The sequence below is a fragment of the Pungitius pungitius genome, chromosome 3 (genome assembly GCF_949316345.1).
Source record: "Pungitius pungitius chromosome 3, fPunPun2.1, whole genome shotgun sequence".
Lineage (NCBI taxonomy): Eukaryota > Metazoa > Chordata > Actinopteri > Perciformes > Gasterosteidae > Pungitius > Pungitius pungitius.
Genome location: NC_084902.1, coordinates 13,148,937 through 13,168,963, shown reverse-complemented (window position 1 = coordinate 13,168,963; position 20,027 = coordinate 13,148,937). Strand labels below are relative to the sequence as shown.

Here is a 20,027-nt window from a genome sequence, read left to right as displayed (position 1 = left end):
TGAACAGTATATATATACGGACACACCTGTTGATACAAGGTCGAGATCGCACCAACGACCACAGCACCCAATACTTCTGCGATGTCCTCCCGAGTCCTAAACTACACACGTAGACAGGGGAGTCGTGGTAGGGTTCCCCCGGGGATAGCGGCCCCAGTGAATGGGCCAGTGCATATCACAAACCCTTTGCCATTGAGCTCGGCAGGGCACGGCCCAAAAGAACAACATGGATCCCTATGTACCCTGCGCGTGCAGGAGTAGGCACTGGGACGCAGGCGTGCTGACCCTTGGCAATGAGGATAATAGAAACCACAAGTATGGATTTTAACTGAGTCTAAAAATTGGTTAATAGGGTAGTGAAGTGCCACTATTATGGCTGACTGTTTAACCTTTTGATAAACATTCTTACAAAGCAATAGCAATGAAAGATATTGGGCTATAACCACAATACATTTAGCATTGGAATTCCAGTCTTGGCCTTTACGGCACTTCCTCTCAATTTCCCAAGGCCGGGCACTTGGTGCTCCCTGTACCCGGCTCAGCGCGACAGACCTCTTTGCTCCCACGTCGATTGTCAACACGATGGTCTATGGGATGCATGTCTGCGGGGACATCAGCAGCCTATAGATTAGGGCTTTGATCCTCACAACTACACGTTTGATGAAACCATTGTTGTTTTTGACTCCCAGGGCATCGTCAGCTTTCTGTTGTCTACTATTCATTTGCTTCTCTATACCATTTGAACATGTCTTGCTATTCTCTGCTATTCTCTTTAACTTCAGACTCCCATAATATTCAGATTGTAATGTCTTTTAAGGCTATTAGTAGAATTGGTCTCTCTTGAAAGCTGGGACCAACGTGTTGGTTGTCCCCTGGGCCCTCTTTAATATCAAGGTTAACTTGTAGTGGTTGAATAGAATAAGGAGACTAGTAGTTGCCACGGGGAAAGTCTGATGTGTCTGTTCCTCTGTATACATCAAAGCTAGTAACCATTTAAATACTGTTCATATGTAATTTCTTTCACAAGGTTTTTCTTGCTATCATTAGTCATTATGTAATGACTAAACAAATAAATCCCTATAATGATCAAGGTACAGACGGTGTACCAGTGCTTACATTGCAGTAGGGAAACTTGTAACCAGTGTGGAAATAGTATTATTACATAAGTAGCAGTAATAATACTATTGCGTTCATACTTCAGCAATTAAATGCTTTATTTGGGGAACAGATGTTCTAAACCAATCAAAACCCTCATTACTTCCCATTCACTATTGAATGGTTGCCCGACTGGTCCGTAGCGTTGGGTATTTTGCAATGTGTCATTCAGTGTATGCTGTATGCTAAAAACATGAGTAACTGATCAGTAAGTCAATCTAAGTGGTAATCTGCATTAGGCAAATGTTTTTGCCCTCTTAAACTTCTTTAACTTAAACTTTTTACGTATGAAACAACGCTATTCTCTGACTCTATTTCATGACTACTATTGGGTCTTTATAGCAAATCCCCTTTTAATTCATTATCCCAAATTATGTAAAAACCCTAATCTCCATCTGTTACTATCAACTGGGTCATCTTTATTCATTAAGATAGTTCAAATGGATAGTTTAACCACACAACTTCATTGTCTTTTCATTTGACCACTCCTACAATGGCAAGTAGGTTAAGTGAGCTTTCTTATGGCATCCACTCCTTCGATGGAGTTTATCCAAAATCCGCTTCAGCATACTTTTCCTTTGGCAGTGCCTTGAACACTGCATGGATAATCCTTAGAGGAGAGGGCTAATGCCCCCAGATCGCCCCCACGAGAGGCGCCATCCTCGCATCCCTGCAGCGGAGCGCTCTCCGCTCCCTGGTGCTGTCCCCAGCAACACAATAATTAATGAGCTCAGCCAGCCTATCACTGCAGAAACCTCCCTCCCCAATCGCCTTTTCCCACATCATGCAATGAATATTTGACTTGCGTAGGTGCTAATTTCATATAAATTAAAAGGCAATTAGGAGAATGTGTCTTTTTGACGGGCGGAGGGATTAATACTAAGCTGTGATGCCACCAGTCTTTAGAGAGTGCAGGCTTATGCTGAGTATGAAGGCGCCTGCTTGGCAACACCCATTATCGGTCATCACATTAATAACCTCATATTTCACATCTCCATTTGATGTGCTACATTTAATTAAAGTGCGAGGTTGTGTGACGAATGAATGGGTAATTGGAAAGCACCTTTTGAACATTCCTTTTGCCCTACACGACATGTGGTTTGTTACGGGGTACGAGGAGTTGTCTCATTATTTTCCTAAGCCCAAATTCAGCATTCTATTGTTGATGCTCCAGCGCTGGAAAATGGACACATTTTGAATGGTATCACAATGCCACCGTAAATATGTAAACTCATTTTTTTCACAATTCAAAAGCCATGGATTTAACCACATCAAATGTTTTAGTTTAATATTGCACTCTGCAATATGTAGAAGACATGCTGCATATGAGAAAAAAATACACATACCCACCTCACCTGCCTGCTGACAGTGAAGCTAAATGCCCCCTCTGCAATGATTTGACATATTATTGGGAATTTGGACAACTCGCCTCCATCTCTTTTGAGTTTGAAATTTAAACATATGCTATTCCCGATTAGTTTACAGCTCATAAAAATGTAAATCTGCCATACAGGGGTGGAGTAAGCATAGAAAATGATTCATAAATACACAAACTGTGTATATCTCATGCATTTATTTCTCCCTTTTGAAGGCTGGTAGCTGAGAATTGCAGCTAATCTGACATTTCATACATTACAGACTATTTTGGCCGATATTCGGAGATAGACCTATTATTTCCTCTCCCACATCAGCATTCCCGAAGCGGTGTGAGGATAATTATCATAGAGTTGCGGAGCAGTGTTGTTAACGAGTTTACTCACACTGTTGGGAGGCTAACAAGTTATTTTTACCTCTGAAATAACCATGCAGACCATTGGAATGTGATGTATGCTCTGTGGCGACTCTGTATTGTACATATTTATGTGGACTTTTGACCTGCTGTTTAGACCCAGGCCCTCCTGCCCGGGCTGTTTGTCCTGTGCGTGTTCTGCTCCAAAGGAGACCGAACCGGTTCAATTTGCTGAAGAGCGTCAGTTAAACTAAGTCCAATTACAAACAAGTTGGTCCCATTTACTCTCTCGCGCTCTTGCCAAATGAAAGCCGTGATTCAAAGTTACACTGAGCTTGTCCCGCTGTTGGGCATTTTTTTCAAAATCCCACCTAGCCTGTAGTAAATACTGGCGTGTATTTTTTCATCATTTGTAACTCACGCTGTGTAGTAATGACTGCCACGAACCTGATTAATGCAAGTATTGATTTCTTTGTTAAATGTGAGATTAGATGCATGGACTCCAGCACTATTCATCAAAGTGCACTGGCATATAATTAAATTGTCTGTTCATATTTCATGACTCCAAATTTATTAGATTATTTTTTTACCCACAGGACAAAATATTATATCTTATCCAGAACGGTTAAATGCTGATATCTACCTCTGGTGGTCAAGGTTAAATAACTCTTTAATATTTCAGAATTACATTATATGAATGTATGTCTGAGTTTATATATAAAATGTTTTAAGGAAACAAGGGAGTGTTCTATCGAAGACTAAGGTGCCATTTCCACTGTGTATATATTGAATTAACGTTTTATCTTCTAGAACATTATAAAAAAAACATCTGAATCACGCGGTAAAAGCTGAAGACCTTTTGAGAAGTGCCTCCTTTCTACAAGCTTTTATCTCCGAGTGAGTCACGTGGTCCACTTTCTCATTCCTCTGCTTTTTGTACTTTCTCCCTTGTCCATCATCCTTGCAATCCTGGCTAAAAAAAACGCATGCACAACCCCAACCACATACACACTGGGATTATGGATTGTGTCCCAATGCATCCATATTTCAGAGTTGCATCTCTGGTGTCACTCTACATCTTGTCTGTGGAAGCAACATGGAGGATCCGGCTCTTGTTTAAGCGTGTTTATGTTGCTGACCCAGTTACCGGAGTCTTGCAGCTTTAGATATGTAGGGTGGGGCAGCAGCATAGAAATCATTCATTAGAATTTAGCTCACGTATGGAGTATTGATGCATACATACATGGCCACAAATGCACAGGTAGACACAAATGCAAATACTAATCTACCTGCGACTATGCAGCGTAAACGGGCCTCAAGCTTCTCGTGAGATCCTAAATGAACAAATCTATGCATCACTAACTCCAACCCAAACGTATATGCACCGTACAGATTCTGTAGATGCTGTGGAGTAGCTACAAGGTTATGATACAAGGGAGCTCATGATTGATGGATAATTGACGACCTGAACTGCCTAGAGGAAGCGGTTAGATAACCGGGGGAAGATAAAACCATGAGGAATGCTTTAGCGATTCATTTGAAATTCAAGGTATTCAATAATGTAGAGGGCCGTTTGAAAGCTCAGTATTCAAGCACAGAGGTTGTCAACGCTGTCGGGAAAGTTAAAGGCACAGCTTGTGCCAGTAGTGTTTGTGATGGTTGGAGACCAGTGTGGTGGGTTCTTCTGCTTTTGTAGTTAATAGTGAAATGGTATTAAACATGTGCAATTATGTTGCGTTACCAGTCATGATTGGTTTTAGAACTTCAAAATGTCATCTTAAACTGCTGACACACTTTCCCAAGACTGAGTCATCAGCCGTGTGCTCTTTTGTTTCCCAGAAGTCCTGCAAATAACCAAATTATGTCATATATCCCTTTTTTGGATGGAGTGACAATCCATGTTCGGCTGTTTCACTGTAACCTATTTTTTCTTATTGTGTTTATAACATACTATTTGATTTCCTGTGTGGTTTGTTTGTTTTTCTGGCGATTGTTGAACTAGATGTAATTATTGTTGCGACTTGTAATTGCAAATGGCAACTGCACAACGTGGTCGGCATCATAAATTAGCACACGGTATTTATTTTCTTCTGTCAATGACGTCTGTGAGACCTGTTGTTTTATGTCCTGTCAGACGGGCTCCCCTGATGTTGCTGCTTTGACAGCTGAGCTGCCTTTTGCAACTGTGCAATGACTGTCGACTGAGTGGTGTGCGCAACGCGTTGTAAACACACTTTATTCAGGTTTAGGACAAAGAGAGACGCCCCCTCTCTTGTGTCGACAACAGGTGGCGCCATCTCACGTGGGACAACCGTATCTCCCGCAATCTGTTTACCTGCTTTTAGACCGGTTACGTCCGTCGTCTTGTTTCCTGCGTGCACATCGGCACAGGTAATTACCCAATGACACAAGCGGCGTAATGTACCCTTGACCTGGCAGACAGCGCATCCATCTGTCCACGTCCTTCACAACTCTTGTCAGTTGACCTGTGACCCCTCTTGTCCTTGTTGCAAAGCTGGTCGCTCTGACAGCATTCTGAGATCGACGTCGTTACAAACCTGTACGGATGTATCCCTCTTGTGTGTCGGACCCTGCTGCGCTGGGGCGCTGCGAATATTGACAATATTGTTGTCATCGCAGCTTTGTGTCTGCGGGCCTGTGTTCAGGTTCCCGTTGGCCTCCAAGGTAATTGCCGTGATGTTCTCGCTCTCAAACTACGGCAGACAGATGAAACCTCTCGCCGGCTGTCAGGAGGACGCCGTCCTTCCTTTCACCCTCGGCCTGCTGCTGGAGTTTGCTGGTATTAAAAGTGACGGCTTTGGAAGTAATTAAAATGCACACTTCTTGGGTCCTTACATAGATACGATAATCCTCACCATTAATCATGTCGCTTTGCATGTAAACGTGGGGAGCCAGATGCTCCACCAGTTGCTCCTCAAACTGGGTTGAGGCGTTTGCTGTGGTGCTGGGACAGATCAATCTGCGGGATAATAATCAAGACATTGCCGTGGTGACTTCCGATGACCTCCTGCTGCGTCGGGTTAGAGCTATCTGTGGGTTAATTAGGCTGACTGCTATGAATCCTCCGCATCCCATCAGCCTCCATCAGTGGGCTCCACTCTGCCCACTGGTTATACGCCGACCCATTGATTGGATTGCCTGTGTTGTCGGGCAATTTACTAGTCAGTTGATTATTTGAACAACAATGGAAAGGGAATGGGTTGACCCACATCTGTAGGCTGGGTGGTTTCTGTAGTTTTAAGAGATGGCTAAGTGAACGGCCGATTTGACGGAATTGACTTTGGGGTCATTTTGACAAGCCCGAAAAAAGAAAGAAAGAAGAAAGAAAGAAGTCTCATCTCTGCACATTGTACCAACTTAAACTTTAAATTCTGCTTTTGTGATCGTGTCAGTGCAAAAGTGAGTTTCTGTGTAATTCAATGTAATTTGTGTCATCTCTCCATTAATGTTAGTGTGCCCCACAATTACTTTTATGAGCTTATAATTCAAATACTTAAATTATAATTAATTCACAAGTTTCTCATGATGATGCTTCAAATGTACATTTCTCAATATAATCTAACCGTACTCTCTAATTATTTTTAGTATTCCCAAATTGATCATGTTACATCTCCATTATTTAAGTCAATGTTAAATGAATTTCAAATCTATCACTAAATCCATTATAGGTCATTTTTCATTTTGAGTAACATTTTTACTGCTCAAAAAAGCATCGTAAGGAAGATGTGAAAACAACATGTTATCCCCTGGAATGTTTCAGACTGATCGGGAATCTATATTCATGAATCTCATTTTGTACTACAAACTACCCCACAGTGGCTAGTACAAATGATGTGTACTTTACACGCCTGCAGCTGCTTCAAAATAAAAGCCCGCTGCTGTTGCCATTGAGAGCTCTGCTGCTTGAATTCAAATGCGATGCCTGATGGTATCATGTTAATTTCCTGTTTCATACATGGGACAGCAATATTTGAACTCATCAACATGCAGTACTATGCATTAACCTCCTCAGTGTCGGAAAAAGATAAGTCACTTTATATTTATGTATTTTTATGGAAATAGTTGGAAGGTATCAACAGCAAAATATATTATGTTTCATATTTATTCCATCGTCACAGCTAAAATACATTTATCTTTGAAGACCTGGTAAGAGTTAAAAAAAATATTTACTTAACAAAGGCCAAATAAATCCTATATTGACATAAACTATACACACAGTCTAAGAGCTATTTTCTGCGGTTGACCATTGCTCTTTACGAATAGCCAAGCAGGATTATAGGCTTCCTGTGAAAGCACACAGTCACAAGTCAGACTTGAGTTCAGATGGTTTACTCTGGTAATTAAGAAGTGCTCAGTACATAACCCACACTGCCCTTCTGTTCATCCACTGTGTAAATGCATGTCACCAGTAGTTGTATAATCTGTTTTTCCAGCAGCAGTGTGCAGTGTGAGTGTTCTGTGGCTATGCTTCAGAAAGTCTACACTCCCTCTCCGCAGCATTGTAGCTACTCCGGACCACTGACCATCACCTGTAACTGATAAAACCACTTTATCTGATTCATCAGCTGCTGTTTCACAGGGTTGGCTAGGGCAGAGGGAGGGAGGAAGGGAGGAAGGCAGGGAGGGAGGGAGGGAGGGAGCAAGGGAAGAGGGGTTGTTTTCTTTTTTCACTTCATGCTTTGGTAGCCACGGCTTTGTTGACCAGGGTCTGTCTGTATGTGTGCTTTGGACGACATGAGGACAGTGCCGGATGAGTGGGAGAATCAGTGGAACAGAACTTGACAAGAGAACATGAAGGTTCCCTCTGGAGGAGGTTAAACCCGAAAAAGACTCTTTCTCTGTGGGGGAAACATTTTATTCAGCGTTTGTTTGATCTTTTCATGTTTTACCTCGCGTTCTGATGCATGATTCAAGATGGCCTCCCGAAGGTCTCTCAGATATTGTAGATAACTGGAGTATCTTTTTTTCTTCTCAAAGCAAGGACAACTAGATGCCATTCTGGCGGATGCCAGGATTGACAAAAACCTTGTAAAAAAAACGTAACCTTTATGTAACTCCATCCCTTTTACATGGCAAAGTCAATAAACCACTCATAGTCCGCTACTATGTCCTGTTAAAGCAGTCGTGTGATTTCATGTGTTTGGAAGGAGCAAGTCTGAAAGAAAAAAAAGTCATCGACAACATTGCTTGAGTGATCTAGGCTTCCAACCGAAATCCTGCATTAGGAACATAAGGGCGGGGCTGTGATAGCGAGGACTGTCTAACTGGTAGTGATGGTATGATGCATTATAGGAAAAGTAGAATCTAGGTTTATGGCATTTTATGGCAAACATTGCAATGATTTTGACAGTCAAAACAACACCTCTCTTGTCCTCCAACATAATGAATTGCAGAACTAAGTTGAGGGAGGGACCCTCAAATAAAGTACTTAGGAGTAAGCCATGTATAAAAGGTCAACAATTAGGCAATTCAAGTTCTTCATGCGGCAGTTTTTAAGTTGTTCAATTTGTTTAGCCACTATTCTCCATAGCCTCTCATGAACAGAATAATGAAGAGAATAGTACAGATGAACAAACACACTGGATTTGAAATCAAACGGAGCCAAACAAAGAGCAGAACATTTACTCTGCAATGACACATAATGCTTATGGTCAACAAGCTTTTGCAAGAAAGAAAGATACAAATCATCTCATGTAGCCATTAGTTATAGTGACATTTCCTAATATACATATATTAGGGGGAAAGAGGTTGATACTAGTCTTGATTCTAATAACAGCTAGATAGTTTTGCATCATTCTATTAATGACCATTTCCATATTGAGGGATTTCATATGATCTTGATCTTCATCCATTAAAGGGTCTAAATTAGTTAAATGTTGCCTTTTCAAAGTTTACCAGCATGCTGTGACTACAGCAAACCTGGGAACATTCACGTGCGTGTAAACACAATCTGCTCTGCAAACCCAGATTTGTCACTTGGCTGCAGGATCCCTTACATGGCTGGCAGTGCCACTGTGTGAGATGGCTGCTGTTGGTTAGTTGATTATGGCTCATCTGGCTGCCAGCGCCCTCAATCGACAGCCACAACTAAAGGGATGAGGAAGAGGGATGTTTATTTGTGCCTGGATTTAGTAAATTCCAGTGTGAAGACATAAGCCCTTTGCCTTACTTCTGAGCTCAACTTTCACTTCCTCTTTTAGGCTCATTCTCGCCCCGTCAGCTTTCCACCCCACCTCCCCTTCTTCGGGCCCCCGTGTGCCGCTATCACAGAGAAATGTTTATGAGCCGAGCTTGAAATTGTGACCCCGAGACACCCCGTCCCAGTGTCTCCGTCACCTGGTGAATCTCCCCCCAACCTCCTGTCTCTACACCAGAGTCAAATTGGCCAACCCTTAACGTCTCCTGCAGCCCCACCAGACAACCTCCCCTCTGTCGTGCTAGCCTGGCTCAACCCAGGCTGCCAGTCTGCTCTCTGCCGCTCTGTGCTCTCCACGCTCCAGTGCGCTGTCGGCTGGTGACAGGCTATTTGGGATTTACCCCGCTGCTGCTATGCCTGTCTCTTCATCGGCAGCCTTTCATGGCAGTAAAAAGCAGTCCCTCCTCCCCCTTATCCTTTTCCTCCCTTCACCCCCCCCCCCCCCCCGCCCTGTCGCAACCCTACCCCCCCACTCCATCCTCCCGCTCCACGTCCCCGCCACCCCTTCCCTTCCCCATCTCTTTTCCTAATCCCGTCCTCCTGAAAGACTGTAATTGAGCAGCGCGGCGTGCTGGGATTACGACTGTTATTGGGAGTATTTCTCGTGGTAGCAGAAATTTGGGTGAAAGTGTGCGCAAGAGGGAGTCCACTGCCACTCGGGTGCGAGCAGATGGTTGGTGGAATCGTCTGTGTGCAGGGGAAAGGGAGGCGGTTGAGTGTTCAGAGGCAAGGTCGGCCCGGGGAGCTGCCGTCGCTGGACCCCTGTTCTGACAGGGTCGATCGCCGGGTCACTGCTGATATCCAACAAACTGACAGAAAATCCATAATACCATAACGCTTAAACAATAAAACATCAGCTCCTGAAGCCCAATGTGACATCATATCACCGAGCTATGATGGACAGATGGTGTTCTCCATATAGTATCTAACATTTTAAATTACATCTCAGCAGAACTACTGGGGCCATTTGAGTGACCGATATCTTTTAATAGCAATCCTTACAAATCCATGGCATGCCAGCTGATCCGCTATGTGCTGAGTAAAACATATGGCCTGGCAGGACCGGGTCCATGGTGGAGATTTAGTGGTTTGGGAGTAGAAGAGCTGGTTGTTTAGGTGTACTTGTCTATTCGTATTGATCAGGTCTTTGGCCCTTGATCCTGTATTCCAAGGCAAGCCTCTTTTTTTTATCCTCCATCAGGAGATAAGATTAAAGGGACTACACAGAAAGACTGATATGGCGTTTTTCCCCTTGCATGCTGAGTTAATTGAGGGATTTGCCATGACCCAGATGAATATTGATTCCTAACGGAAACCAGACTTCAATGGTGAAGTTGTTCTAGCAGGCCACTGAAGCAGTGAGCAAGAAGAGCGTTGACGCATCCCGCAGCATCAAAAACTGTTAAATGCTTTCAGTGATGTATGAGGCAAACAGAACATTTGCACTGAAGTGTGCAAGTTTTTGATCGGCCAAGTTGTCATGTGGCCAGCATGAGGTGGGTTGTGTATTTAAACTCTTTAGGATTTAAAAAAAAAAAAGTCTTGCAAACTGCTGTGGAATCATCAAGTTTATTTCGCTGTACTTTGTAAGCTGCTTAAGTCCTGTGCCAGCTTAGCATTGCCATATTAACATCACCCAGTGAGACAGCTCTGACAAGCTCCCTTCCTCCACAGTTGCTCCCACTGCCTGACTGGCACTGTGGAAAAAAAATAAATGTCTTATTAACTGACACACACAATACACACTTAAATACATATTCAGCAGACGTGGATTCAGGTAGGGTACTTAACATGGCAGCTTTGCATTTTGGTATCAAACAGCACTTGTGTGAGCACTAATGTTTGCCAAATGATTGAAATACACGTAGCTGGGGTATGTAGATTCTGTGATTGACGAAGCTTAATGTCCTGCTACCAGCTGATTAACGCCATTCGCCCACCCCGCTCTCTCTGGCGCCATGCCCTGCCTCCTCACTGCTGAGTTTGAAGTCCTGTGCCAATGGAAACGTAGGGGAGGTGGAGAGTGAGGATTACAAAGTCAGTGTTACGCACACACACGAGCGCCACGCACTTAAATGAATTAGGCAATTCATTAATGACTTGTCATGTAAGTAGTTTGAATTACATCTTATACGATGACACCAGCTGCGGCCCTGTGACTATAATGAGGAGGCTTGTTAAGTTTGGTTAACAGCCACTCTGCCCGCGTGGGATCTCGCGAGCCGATATCATGGTGTCACACTTGCGGCTGTGGTGGAATTATGGGTAACGACTACTTGAACCCAAAGTAATGCCTATTTACTTTCTACCGCCTACAAGATGTGGTAGAAAAACCGATAGCGGCCGTTAATGTGAAAGAGTAAGCAGCACGTTATGTGCGACAGCAGAGACTCTGGAGTGAAGCTTTCAACGGATCCGTTGTTTAATATCCGCAAAGACGTAGCTGGATTCAACTGTATTTTACAGAGTCTACATATAGCACATGTCATTATGCCACGGCATGGGGGACAACACTAAATTAGATTTAATTCAAACTATTGATTTGATTACTGTGTGGTATTTTCTGTTAGGAAAACGTCGTTTTTGCTTAATTTGATGAAGGCACATTTTTTTTTGTTTGAGTCCTCTCTACTGAGACATAATGTGAACATGGGATGAGCCTCAGCTTATGACAGGTCCAGCCTTTTGTCTCTTCTGCCGTCAGCGTCTAAATTTAACACGCCAAATCCTCTTACCAATACAGCTGCACATCGGATGGGTTCTTATTGGTTCTGACAAAACAAAGGTATCATCATTATTGCTCGAAAAATTGTGTTTTCCTGTCAAGCTGAATTCAGAGGCAGCGCAAAGCAATACATTTTGAAAGTGAAAACGTAATTCTATTCATGACATTCTATATTCCTTCAATATTGTAACATTTATATTATGTGCCAGCCTTGCTGTTCTCTGGAGGCTCAGTTGTCTCAAAGCCTTCTGTTTTCATAATAAAGACCTTATAATGGCAAGTATTTTCATATTGCCTTCCACCAGCAATTTGCCTGTTAAGCTATTCCTATTGCCCACATTTTAACATAAAACCAAGTATGTACTAATGGAACCCCATCTTTTCTCACTGAATGATGGTTGGGAGAATGCAGCCCAGGGTTTGTATGTAATTCATAATATGCAGGGTATGATTTGTCTTGGTAATGAGAACAGAGCTCTTTTCTAAGCTGTTCCACCCAGCGAATGCCCTGATTGATTAGGGCCGTGCGAAACAAACTCCCCGGATTCATGCCCGCCTTAGTGCGCCGGACCCCAGGACGGAACATTAACTAGATGTATCGCAATAAAATATGCACCTTCCTGTGCCTTTATAAATCACAACCAGGGCAGGGATTGCTGTGAATGTTTCACCTGCGTCGTCAGGGTCAGCCCATTTTCGTCTTTCTCCCTCGGCCTCTCTGCCGGGCTTCCTCTCTGCCGTGGCAGTGAGAGCATATCAAAGACAGACCACAGGGTGGGGCAGGAGGACACGTAAGCAGCCGTATGTCTTCCCTCTGCCGCACAGCAGCCATGGGGGGAGATGGGAACAGGGCCTAATCCGTCCCACAGGTGGTGTACAAATGGACACACATATCTAATGTTAACCTTTTGTCTTTCGAAGCGGTTTTTCATTTATTCATATTGACCATAATAAAGAGTCAGTGATATTACTACTAGGGAGATCTTTATCGGGGGGGGGGATTGTATTTTTATGGATAAATGTTCTGCTTGTGTGTCTTTTGTATATATACTCCTTAAAGAGAAGCATTACGACGGAGAAAATTAATGACATGTATTAGAAAACCCCAAAGACATGCATTAGAACTTAATAGGTTTTGATAGCCGTATGCGTTGCTTTTGTTGAGCAGTATATCGTATCGTGTGGGCGCTATGCGGTGCCCTGAGGCTGTTTAGTAGGCGAGTAATGGCAGTGCAAAAGTAAACAGTCGGGAAGCAGTTCAAGCAGGGGCTCATGCTGAGACCTTTAATATTCAAATGGAGTTTCACTTTGACATAAACTTTCATAAAATTGACGAGAAAGACATTTAACACAGCCGCTCCCGAGGGTAAAAAAAAACAAAACAACAACTGAGCAAAACAGACGATGCACAACTACACACAGACATACACACACACACACACATAGACGTGCACCTACATACACAGGCATGTGACAGGAAGACAAACAGTTTCCCCCAATCATCGTGCCACATTAATGCAATTTAGGGATGAGTAACAGCAAGAAACAGAAAGCCTATTATCGTCTAATGGCTCTTGTTTTTCAATCAATCTAATAGCAAATGTGCACACGTATATAAATAATAAGAACATATTTTTAAATGTAATGGAATAGGTACGGTTCTTGCTCGAATGGACGCAGGCCGATATAGTGTAGATGGACAGTTAAGCTCAGGCTAGCTTAATGCGTGTGCCATTCGTGTGACATGACACAGACAGCTGACATGGAAACAAGAGCAGCATGATACGGGTTGTTTGTATCCGTCTGGGTCCTGACGGGCTCAAACACATCAATCAACGATATGAGGCCCTCGGGTTTTCCAGAGTGACATGCTATATTGGTTCCTGACTTTTTTTTACCCATCTCATACAACGCTCTGGGGGTGATTAGTGAGATCAACTATTGACATGTGACTGATATCTCTAATATCAGTAACTATTTTGTCTATATATTTGACTTCTTATGTCAGGGATCATTATGTGTTTGGTACAATTCTGCTGCTTTACAAATTATTGACCTAATCAAATTCCACTCGCTACCTTGGTTTAAAAGTCTCACCGACAGAAGAAGTTGACCAAACAGCCTCAAGTTTCCAGAGCACCACATTGTAACATGAAAAGTATTTTCAAAGGCACCTTTTTCTCTTTCTGGAATTCTGCTGAATGCATTCCGGGTTCCTCAGACTAAAGGCTGCAGCAATCAGCAGCATCCGCTGAACTGCGGATGGACCATCGTTAAGAGAGGAAGGTAAAAACTCTGTGTTGCACATTAACAAGAAGCAATGAGATGTGCATTTCACAGCCTGACGTTAAGCCTGCTGCACTGAGCGTTCCTGGGAACGAGAGTGTCTCCGCGTTGTGATTGTGCTCGTCCTCCCAGGATGGAGCTGGTGGCAGGAGCTGCTCAGAGGTATAGGGGCTAACAGGATTAACAACTCCATCCCCCACTCACCCAATTTGGCCCTCACATGTACATATAAGAGGCCATTTCTATGGTAATGCACTGTTTACATGAGTGGTAAAAAAAAAAAATCTATTTGCATTTCAGCCATAAAAGTAAATGACAAATTGTGGGATTTTCTGCTTTACCAGATTCTTATCAACATTGTTTATGATTTTGGTTCTTCAATGGAAAACAAATTGATGTCCCCACTGTTGATAAAAGAGGCCCATGATGGTAAATTGTTGTGCAATCTCACCCCCATCTCACAAAGCTTTCCCATCCATAGAGCTGGTGGCATTACCACAGCTTTATATTCATTTAAATTTGTCACAAAATATATTCTTCCTTGTTTAGTTTTAAAATGTAAATTGCTAAAGTTGTTTCCCAGCACATTTGTAATGTTGCTATTCATGATATTCCTGCTCAGAAATCTAAAATAAGAGACATTAACATAATAAACATGTCATGCACTTGTGGAAATAGAAAAATGTGGAACCCCTGTATACATTTATATGAGCATCAGTGTTTGTGTCCAAATAACTTCTAATAATTTGTCACAAATATATTGTGTTTTGTTGTTTTGCTTCACACGTCCATTCCTCCATCTGTCAGTAGTATGTAAAAAAAAAAATACATACAGTGAGACTATATCAATGCTAGGCATACATCTGGTGATTTGTGACAGAGTGTATAGAGAAGTAAGGAGCTCAGTAATCCTATTTATGTTCTACAAAGTGTGTTTGGAGAGCAAAACCCTGTTTTTAAATGATCTCCACATCTCTGATAGACCTGCAGACGATCCTTGCTCTCGCCACCTTTTAAACGATTTTACCGAATAAACCTTATCTCTGTGGACTATTTTTCCAGTCTTTTGTATGGAAAAGCGCGAAAGGTTGTTCAATTATTTTCTGAGATACCAACACCCCGAGATGAAGGATTATTCGGTTAACTGCCCACACAATTTGATCCCAAGGTTTGATCTTGAGTGTCATTGAATTTCGTAATATGGATCAAATAAAAAGAGGCAACATACTGTTTATTAGGGATATCTTGAAAATTGAAAAGTATGAGCTTCACTAGGAGGTCGGTGTATGGGGCAAATGTGAATCCCGTCTCAAAACACATGATACAATTGCATAAACACAACCTCAGCTGTGTTGCTCCATCTACCTGAGGACAGGCAGGTTTCTTTTTGCATCCAGCACGTTGTACAACAACACAATTAGTGCTAAACAAAATTGGTTGATGTCCCCATCAGCTTTGCATCAATGGATGCCATTTGGGGCCACTGTATCTCGTCTCCATTCTGGAGTCAAATAAATGCAAGTATGTTTGACTCCAGTTATGTGTCCTGAGATTATGAAGGCGATGCTGATTTGTAATGCCCAGTGTCATAATCATTTCCTATGTGTAAAGAAGTTTAACTAGTTGGCATAGCTCCACATGGAGGAAACACTGGTGAATTGGCTGCTGTCATGTCTGCCAATAAAGACATCACATCCAATGGGCATGCACGCTCACGTCCTTGGTTGGCATGACAAATAATACCATTAACCTTACCTTCCAAAGCAGCCATTTTGATTGATGTGCAAGCAAAAGCGAATCTAGCTTATGTTTGTGTGTCTGTCTGTGTGTGTGTGTGTGTGTGTGTGTGTGTGTGTGTGTGTGTGTGTGTGTGTGTGTGTGTGTGTGTGTGTGTGTGTGTGTGTGTGTGTGTGTGTGTGTGTGTGTGTGTGTGTGTGTGTGGTGGGGGGGGGGGGGGGGTGGTGGTGTTTGTGTTTAGACCCACAGCGGTCTTTATTTCTGTGACCTTTCATGTTTGTTTACAGCTGGTCAGCATTCCAATTAAAAGGAGAAATGTTGCATGCCATGATGACGGCGTTGGAGCTTGGATCAAATCTGCACGCACATGCCCGCGATGTATCACCAGGTGGCAGCATTTATGTACAGTTATACACAGAAGCAGCAGTGGATCTGAATTCCTGCACTCATCTTTACAACAGCTTGGAAACACCTAGGATTTTGCACATTTTATATTAGTTCAAATTTAAAAATGTCAAATTCAAATTTCAAATTTCTGAGATTCAAGAAACCCCAACTTAATTAAACATAATACTTAATAAAACAAAAAGAAAAATATTCTAGTGGATTTGATTTTAATGGCTCATTTATAATTTACAACAACAGATGGGCATTCTGGCACATGGGATTGGATGCATGTGAAATGGGATGGTGTGTGCTTTGTGTGATTATAATGTGATAAGGTCATTTTGTTTTGTTTACCCTTTGAATGATCTACCGTCCTCTGTACTACAGAAGGGATCGTGGATTTTTAAACTTGCTGAAGGTCAGTGGTCACTTAATTCTGAACTTCGTATGCATGCATGACAGTTGCGTTCATACAGCTGCATAGCATCAAAGATTTCAAATATGACAGTGAGTGTGATATCTTTGTTAGAACATGTGTAACCAGAATCACAGCACACGCCCTGTTGTGGATTTGACCGTTTTAATAAAGGGAATTGCAGTCAGAACACTCTGGACCCAAATCAGATTTGAGTGATGATTTGACTTAGGACAAGACGCGCTGAGAAGACGTTGTGTCCTGTGCGGCTGCATGTGTGTACGCATGGGTACTTGCTTCCACACACACACACACACACACACCCACTGATCACACGTGTGTGCGTGATTTGTGGGGCTGATTGCATTAGGTGCTAGGAGTTGGTCCCTGTGGAGGAGCCACATGCTCGTTGTACCCCAGCTGTAGCTAAGATCTAATATTCCTCCACCAGCACCATTATGTCCTTGATGCGCCAAACCTAATCTTCTGCTTCTTTGTGTCTGCCTGGCAGATTGGAGAACAGAGCGAAACACTTTGCGAGGAAGCACAGCGAATGCAATATTTATTTCTCACGGAGGAGACTTAGAAACATGACTGTAGGGTAACTTCAACCTGTTTTTGTTTTTTTTACTGGCATCCTGAGACACAATAGAGGTTAAACATCAGTTTGAAGAGTGGCACTTTAAAAGTTTCACCACAGTCACTGGACTGTATTGCCTTGGGGCTTTTCTTTCAGTCACTGCTTTGAACAGCTCAGCTCAGAGGACAGGTGTGTAGCCATTTCTTATAGTGGTTGATGCGTTGTTGGTTTTGTAGGCATTGATGCGGAAGCTTTGTGGGGCGTGTGCAGGCCGGACAGAGGGCACTGCTATTACTCCTCTTTTTAAAAGGCCTCAGTGAAAACAGCCATTAGGCAGCCTTCAGGTTTTGCCCAGTACCTCCTTCTCCCCAAACAGCAGTCGGGACAAACTGAGGAACATCGTTCTCGCTCCCCAGTCCCCACCCTGCCAGATGTTGCATGTGCATTCTGTATACTACAGCTGTTGCGTTTGTTTAGCATGAAATAGAAACGCTGTGTCTATGTTAAGAGACACGGTCCTTTCTGAGCTCTCTGTATGCTCCTGTCATGGAGGAGAAATGGGCCTTTTCAGCGTGAACTCTCACTCCATTGTCTCTGCTGATTTCCATTATTGTTATCAATTCATAAGCAGTTAGGAGGGTGCCATGTTAGATTGACAGTAGCAAGTGAAGAAGCAATTAACACAAACAGCTGGTTAGAGGAAGACGGGAGAACTGTGTCATGCATAAAGGACAAACGACGAGCAATCAGTGCTTCAAATTATGCAATTTGTATTACATATTACGGTTTATTTATTAATACATTGTTTGTAAGTTGACTTGTATTGTGTTTGGACTGTGGCAGAAAGAACTGCGGTTGGTGCACACTGTGTGCAGTTAACACAAAGATAATTTAATGCAATGTACATTGTGTTTAAGGGGTATAATACTGTATCTTTATCCTGTAAAGTTACGCCTCATCTCCATCTCATTATCCAGTGTCTTGCAAGTGACGTTATTTAATATCATGCAGTTGACTTGCTATTGCTAATTACATTTTTCTCTCGGCCATGTATATTTTAAATATGTTTTCTAATCTTAGGATCTCCATTGTAATACATCAGACAAAACTTGAAATGCATCTTGATGAAATATTTGGTTATGGAATGATGAAATTGAACTCTTTGTCCCTATACTGACATTGTTGCCACGGCAACACTTCATTCTGGCACTACGGCTGAGGCTATTGAAGATAAATGGCCCATTTGCCACACGTTGGCTCTTTTGCCATATGTGCTCATTTCTGACACCAGATTTATGTGCTCATATGTGCAGCAGTTAAGATATTTCTTCATATCGAGGGTCACATCTCTTTCACCGATGACCTGCTTGTTTACCAACATCTGCTTAATTAACCTCCTACCTTGGCTGAGGAGGAGCTAGCCCAACACGCTACCAAAAGCTGTGTCCCCAATCCAGGACAGCTGCCAACTGGCCAGCAGGTGACCGCATAAACCACGGCGCCCGGGACAAGATTGATCACTGCAATAACACCTCAATTCAAATATGTGAGATGATTGCAATAGTGATTGGATGCCCCTAATAAACAGCAGGCTATATTTGGGAGAGCATCTCCTGCTCGGCCATTTAGAATCCAATGGGTCCCAACGTGGCAGCTTCTAGGCCAGATGTTTCATTACAGGCTAACTTCTGCTGCCAGGTTTCCAAACCTCCGTAGCCTGAGACATGTAACCTTATCCTTGCTCAATTTAACCATCGAGTCCAAATATATGTTTATTTTTCATTGTTTTTACATTATTCAAACTATGTAGCAATCTCACTGCACTGTAAATGAAAACAGGCATTTTTGTCAAATTGGGTTTTGTCCCTCGTTCTGTCTGTTGGGATAACATGACTCATCATAATCAGCACTCAGATGGTGGGGAATGCAGCATCTTCTCCAGAAAGGAGAAGGAGCATAAATGTAAATTCAAATGATTAACATTCCCAAACTTCCAATTAACTAATATATAACCGTTAGTATATTGTTGAATTTAAAGAAACAAATGTGCCCTGGCGATATAAGAAAAAACTAATGTCAATCGTTTTGTGTTTTTTTTTAAATGCACCGTTAAGCGCGGCTATAGGGAAAAAACAATAACCATTACTACCCAATGTTTTATTACCTTTTGATTGGTTGGTTTGTTGGTGGGTCAGTTGGACGATTCAATGGTCTGTTGGTTGACGAATTCCAGCTGAGACGTTGTCAAGTTCAATGTGGTTTCTGCTGTTGTGTTATTTGGCTGCTGTCTGATTCGTTCAATCGCCTCACAAGACTTTGTAGATGTCCAGCTGATCCCTGTCTTTAAGTTTGAAAACTATAATTCTATGTAGCTATATTAGGGTTGTTCTGATACCAAATTTCTGACTTCGATACTATACCTGGCAAAATATTTCGATACTCGATACTTTTCGATACAATACCACAAATAAGATACTGGAATATTTATCTATGATTAGTAACAAATAAAACATATGTAAGGTTCCCTTTTTACCAGCCTGTTCCTGCCCAGCTTTTTGAACAAATGTCATTCATATTTATGTCATAAACAAAGTAAGCAGATTTCAACAGGTTTCACTAAGTTTAGCCGCTAGCAAGACGTCTCGTTAGCGATGTTAGCAAGCTGGTTATAACACGGACATTGATGCTACTATTAAGTGCTCTTGCGTGGGCTTCTTTGAACAATACGGCCGACGGGGGGGTGAACGCCACATGCGCGAATAGTCGCAGATGTGCCATTTACCGTCGGCGAGGTTG

At 42.5% G+C, this 20,027-nt stretch overlaps 1 protein-coding gene across 5 annotated transcripts in view; it reads left to right on the top strand.

Annotated features, from left to right (window-relative positions):
• The window catches only part of robo2 (roundabout, axon guidance receptor, homolog 2 (Drosophila)), a 230,599-nt gene that overhangs the window by 36,823 nt on the left and 173,749 nt on the right, over positions 1-20,027 (top strand). The window lies entirely within an intron of this gene.